Raw genomic sequence first — 6,998 nt, forward strand, 5'->3', positions numbered from 1 at the left:
CCTAAGTTTTTGAAATATCTTCTAGAGTATTCCTCTGAAATGTCTAAGTGTCGAACTAGTCGTTCGGGCCGAACTGAGTGCTCGACCTCGACCGTAGCGAAATCATTCGCTGATACATTGTTTCATGTACGTGACGTCGACTTGATTGACCACTGGTCGTTCTCCCTTAAGTAGAATTCATTTGATCAGATTTTGACCTATATATTATCGAGTAGTATATATATAACTATATAACTATATATAACTATATATAACTATATATATATATATATATATATAAAGGGGATACAGGATCGCTTCCGAATAGGGCTCAAGAATGAATTACAAGAATACCAGTCCTGGCAAGCTACTATCCTCTACAATAAACCTTAAATCACGAGGCTCCTCACAACCCTAAACGGCTACCTGCCTAAACGGGTTTACGAGCCCCACTGATTAGGTTGGCCTAACCAAGGTCTACTGTCGAGATTGGTAAATGCTTGGTCTATATAGTTCTTAACCCATAACCCCATTGGGTTGACAAAGTAAACTCCTAATTACCAAGCATGTATAGTAAATAACCTTCGAGAACCAAGTTTAACACTTACCTGTTTAGCCTATCATTTAGGCTAACAATACCGCAAGAATAGAAGAGAAAAAGGAGAAGAACAGTACTAGACCAGAGACCCTTAGTTGTGGCCAAGCGACCTTTTTGATTTTATTTCAAAATGAAAAATATTATATAAGGGGTTCTTTACAAGTGGAGTGAGAGACTAGAGAAGGCAGAGCTTATACTTTGGCTAACGCCTGCCTTTAAAGAATGGAAAATAATCCTTATATAATGGATCAGTCTACAACCAAACAAAACTAAAAAGTAGAACTGACCAACAAAATAATTACAGATGTGGCCGACAAGATAAAAAGATAAAGTTCTATAATTACAAACGGACAAATTGCTTTATAAAAGCAGATTCCCTTCAATAATAGAGGGACCCTTTACTTTATTAAAGTTGTCTTTATTACCCCAATAATTTATCTGATGGGGCCTTCAATAATTCAAACTTTACTTTTTCCTTCTCCGTTTTTCTCCGAAGATTCTTCGACATTTTCCTTTAGCTTTGTAACGAAATCTTCAATTTTTTCAATATTGATTTCTATGTCCGAGGGGCTCTGAGCTTCACCTGCTACACATATTTCGTCATTTGAAATGCTTCCAATGGAGGCCATAGAGATATCATCTCTAATTGTTGTTTCAAAATTTCTTGCTAGATCCTTTTTTATTTCTTCAAAATACGAGGCAAGGATCTCTTTTTTGATATAGCCCCTTTCTTCATTTGGAGCTTCTTTGTGATTATTTCAAAAGGACTTAATTTTTCCTCTGCAACCTGTGTTCTGTCTAATTTGACATAGGCCTCTATTTTAACCTGTATTTGTTGGATTAACTCTTCACCATATAACTTCCCTTGCTGATTGGACTGGAGTAATTTTGTCCAAAACTTGTGATAAAAGATTCTATTTAAACAGAGAATTCCTTCACTGGTATAACCAACTTATACATCCTATTTCATTATCCACGGGATAGAAAATTCTATGAAAAAGTACATGGCAGCAATGCCTTCATAAAAGATATTATCTTTTTGTAATGAAATAATTTTGGGAGATATATCTGCCCATTGAGAATATAAGCTTTTAAATAGGCTTGGAAGTATTTCTAATGATGGACCGTATAACTTCCATCATTTGAAGAACCAATTTGGGATTTGATGTCTAAACATATTAGGACAGAGTTTAATAAACCAAGAATGTTTCCTATTAGGATTTTCATAAAGGAAAGTTTTATTAAAACTCTCTACATAGTCCCAATAATTAAATTTGACCGAAATTATTTGGTCAGGATGTATATATTCACAATCCTTGAGGGTACTGATACCCCATTCATCAGAAGGTATAACCTTTTTAAGAATGATTTTCGAAAAACTATAAGTTTTTTTGGTATTAGATGGATAAAAGTGCTGAATTTTAGCGGATCTTGTTGTTGAGAGTATAATCTCATAGTGCATCCTGTATTTATAAGCAGGAGTAGCGTATGACGCTTTATCAAAATACATGGCCATTATTTGCCAAGGGTTATCCTTCCATTTAAGGTTTGATTGTTCCAAAAGAATTAATATTCTTTTGTTTCTTTTTGAGTATAAAACTCAAAATTTTCATTATTATCCTCTGATATAACTGAGGAATAGGTTGGTACATTAGATGATGTACCTTTATCTTTCTTGGATTGTATAAAATTCATGAATTCCTTGTATAACGGATGTTCGGTATTACCTTGTGTCAGATTAGCGGCTATTAGCCTTTGATTTCCAATTTTGGCGAGAGTATTACTCTCTCTATTATTAGTAGATGCCCTTTATTTTCCTCGTTGCCGAGGAGGTCTGTATTCAGGTCTCATAATCTGTAGAGATAAATAGAGAACTATTAGTTCAAATATTCTCTTGTAAGAAAATCAGGAAGGGTATTATTCGACCCTTTTTTGTATATAATTTCAAAATCAAAAGGGGCTAATAAAGCCTGCCACCTTGCAAACATTTGGTTAGAAACATCATGTTTAAAATCTTTATTAAAGATAAACTTTGTTGCTTGGTAATCAGTCTTAATTAGAAACTTTTGATTATATAAATCAGTCTAAAATTTCATAACACATTTAACAATAGCAAGAATTTCTTTAGCTACAGTCGCATAATTTTTCTGGGAGTCATTCCATTTACCAGAATAAAGCTGAACTAGATATTCTTGTTTATCTACTGGAGAACATTGCTTTAATATCCCGCCATAACCAATATCAAAGGCATCAGTTTCCACAACCTTTGTTCAGGTGGGATTGGCGAGAGTTAAACAGGGAAGGTTATTAACCGTTTTTTTAATTCTCTTGACTGCTTCAGTATGACTGTCAGTCCAATCTTTAGGGTTCTTCTTTAGTCTTTCATAAAGAAGCGCACTATCTTTAGCAAAGTCCTTTATAAAAGGAGAAATATAATTTAAGCTTCCTAGAAATCTCTGAAACTGGGTTTTATCAGTAATTATATCAGGGAACTTAGAAACAAATTCAATACTTCTACTTATAGTAATAATCCTACCCTTCTCAATGTTATGACCCAAAAATCTAACAGAAGTTTGGAAAATCATCATTTTTGGTTTTGATATTACCAAACCATTCTGGATAATAATTTTTTTGAACAAATCTAAATGTTTGAAATGAGATTCTATATTTTTTGAAAATACTAGAATATCATCAATATAAACAATTATGAAGTCTGTATAAGGAAGGAAAATATCATTCATAATTTTTTGAAATTCAAAGGGAGCATTTTTCAAACCAAAGGGCATAATATTCCATTCATATTGACCCATTGGCACATTGAAAGCAGTTTTATATCTATCAGATTCAGATATCTGAATTTTCCAATACCATGATTTTAAATCAAATTTGGAAAATATGATGGTATAATGTAATCTATCTAATAAATCCTTTTTATTAGGGATGGGATATCTAATCCATTTTAACACCTTATTAAGGGGTTTGTAATTAATCACTAATCTAGGAACTCCTCGTTCCTGTTCAGCATGCTTATTAACATAGAAAGCAGTATAAGACCATTTGGACTTTGAGGGTCTAATTAAACCTTTTTGCTGCAATTTCCTTTTTACATAACTCCAAATAATCGGAGTTCATTTGACAAGGTCGAGCCTTGGTCGGAATATTATCCTCAAAGAAGTCTTCTTCATAAGGAAGGCTTATAATATGCTTCTTTCTACTCCAAAATTGATTCGGATGGTCACCACAAATAGAAGTAGAAAATTAATTTTTTCTACTAACTTAGGATTTTTTAAATCATGTTCAATCGTAATGGACAAATTTCATTTTTCAAAAATTCAATTTGATTGACTTTTGAAGAAATATTATTAGAAATAATCTCATTCAAAAATCTTTGGACTGACTCAGTTATAAACTGAAAAGTGATACTTTTACCATTGTAAGTACCAGTAAAACTTTTTGTATCCCAATATAAAAAAGGCATTAGTTTAATAAAAATGGGACACCAAGTATTACATCCCTTTCAATATCTCTCACTAATACAAAATTTTCAGGAATGCATGTATCTTGTTGGCAAATATAAGCCCTCGGTAATTTATATGAAATACTCATTGCACCACCACTAGCATTTTTTAAACGGTGAGTAGTTTTATGAAAATATCTAGAGGGTGTTACTCTTTCTTTTACACAATTTAAATCTGCTCCACTATCAAATAAAGCAACAAACTCCTTTTTGAAATTGTAGTCAATTAAAAGAGTTATTTTTATTAAAAACTTTTGGGTGATAAAATATTGTAATTTTCTAGAAATTCATCTTCAGGAAAATCCATTTTTGCCAGTAAAGTATTAGCAGTTTTTTCTTCTGAAGAGCTAGCAATATTATCTATCTCAGTAATCTTAATACTGGGATCTGTATTAATCACCCCAGAATTTTCTAATTTGAAAATTCTTTCATCTAAAGCTACATTTGAAGCTTTTAATTCCGAGATTTCTTTCTTGAGATAACTTATCTCAGTACTTAAATCTTGGACAGTAGCAAGCCTTTCAGGCTGAGACTTATTTTTCACCATTTTTCTGATTTCAGACATGGTGTAAGGTCCTTTTTGAGATGGAGTTTCTTCCACCTCTATTCCTACTTCTGGACTCGTAGGAATTTTATCTATTAGTTGGGACCTTAATTCATGGTCTTTAATAACCCTTAGTAGATCAATCAGATTGTCATTAGACAGGACATTGATCTTTAAGTCCCTAAATTGGGAGTAAATATTAAAAAGTTCATCGTCACTATTACAACAATGATTTGAGCATTGACCCTTATTACAAGACTCTTGCTCTCCTTCAGAAGATGAAGTATAACTTTCTTCATGAAGGACACTTAGGTCTTCACTTGTTGATGAAGATCCTTCATCAGTGTCAGATATTTCTGGAGGAGAATTTAAAAGAATCTTACATAAAGAATCTTTGATATGATCATCTAAATCAAGTTCTTTGATTTTATCTTTGATCTTGCAATCTTTTGCATAATGTCCTACTCTTCCACATTTATAACAAGCCTGAGGGTTTTTAGATTTAATAAAACCCTTTCTGGCTTTATGAAAAACCTTCCTTCTTTGGGACTTTTCGTGCCTTTTTTCCGGCGAACCCTTCTTCTTCTTGAAATCCTTTTTATGGGATTTCTTTCTTTTGGATGGTATATCAATGGAGAATTGTTAACATAATTCACCTAATTGTTGTCTCTCAGTGAGACGATGTTTCTTAATTTGTTGGTTTAGCTTGATCTCATTACACAGAGCTAAACCTTCCTGAGTGCATACACTAAATAGTTTACCATATGAGTAATTATTATAATCGATACTCATCCATGTGCCTCTAAGGACTTTTCTAATCCTTTCAGCAAATAAGGGAGGGAGCCCATCTATGAATTTGGACTTCCAATGAGTACTATTACTCTCTGGCAGTTCCATCACTCTGGACAAGAAAATATTTTTATACCATCTAAAAGATGTGAGGGTTTTACACCTCAAATTCTAGAGCATTGTTCTAATGGTCTCACTATTATCAGACCATCTTCTAGAAAAGTGTTCGATAATATTCATGACTAAAGAATAGACTGAGCTTTGAACAGTCTTTTCATCTTCAGTCTTGGTTGCATTCATTATTTGAAAGCGTTGCTCATTAGTGAGATAATTATCCCACCAGCCTTTCAGCTGACCAGTAAATCCAGCAATAATCATTTCTGCTATTGCTCTATCTGTATTTTTATTAACTTTACAGATAGTACTGTACATAAGCATTCTATGTATTGTTGTATATATTTGCCTTTCAGCAAGACCATCTATGTTCCATTCATAGATATCTGACCTACTAAAACCTTGGTGGTAGTGGTCATTGTCCTGTTCTTCTATTCACATCTTGAGGGGTTGGTCTAGGATAGTAAAATATTCTTTGGTAAGGTTTCCGAGCATACTTTTCAGAGATTTTATTAATCTCGTCATCTACTTTCAGATTGCTAGTAGATGCATGCTCTAAACTTAAAGGACTAACTCTAAATTCACCTAACTTCTTAACAAGAAGTTCTTCAATATTTTCTAGACTTACGTCATCTAGACTTTTCAATTTAAAGTCTTTTACCTCAGGAGGTGGTTGGATACTTGTAGTGACAATTTTCTCTTTACCTTTAGTATCCTTCTGTTGGATTTTTTGGACCTCAGCTATAAGCTTGTCCAATTTCTCATGAATCTTAATTACTTGTTCACCCAGAATACTCACATATATATTAGTATAATTATTCTGAGTAAGCATGGTATTCAAATTCTTAGCAGTTATAATAGCAACATCATTTTCAAATATTTTTTAAAAAGTAGTGCAGTAAATAATTTTATCTTTTTCCCCTATATGAAAAAATTGTTGGGGTAGAAAAATAGAATTAAAAATATTTCCATTTGTGAGCGTATAATCTCTCTCTAACACAGAAATATAGTTATAAACATGCTTAGACATAAACCATGGAACAAAAGCAATAATTTTATTTTTCTTGCTAATGTCTACATAAAAGTCATGTCTAAAAAATTGTACCAATTCAGGAGTCATGTTTTCATGAAACCATTTTCTGAAAAAAGCCCATCTGGGTTTTAGAAATTTTTCTAAAATTATTTTTCTTGCCGGTGAACCCGGACTAAAATCTATTTGGTTTTCAATCATTTTTAAACCCATTTGAAAAATCCATTTCGGATGCAGTTGGTTCAAGATCTGTATTAATCTTGACGATATTATCACTGCTGATGCTAATATCATTTATTCTATTGCTTTCTCTAATTTGAGATGTGGATGCTCTAGATGGAAAATCTACCACATAATCAATTGGAGAAATGTATGAAGAATTTGATCTAGTCAACCTAGATGATAAACTGATATTATCAGTTTGTAT

This window comes from Nicotiana sylvestris, chromosome 8 (assembly GCF_000393655.2).
Source record: "Nicotiana sylvestris chromosome 8, ASM39365v2, whole genome shotgun sequence".
Taxonomy (NCBI): Eukaryota; Viridiplantae; Streptophyta; class Magnoliopsida; order Solanales; family Solanaceae; genus Nicotiana; species Nicotiana sylvestris.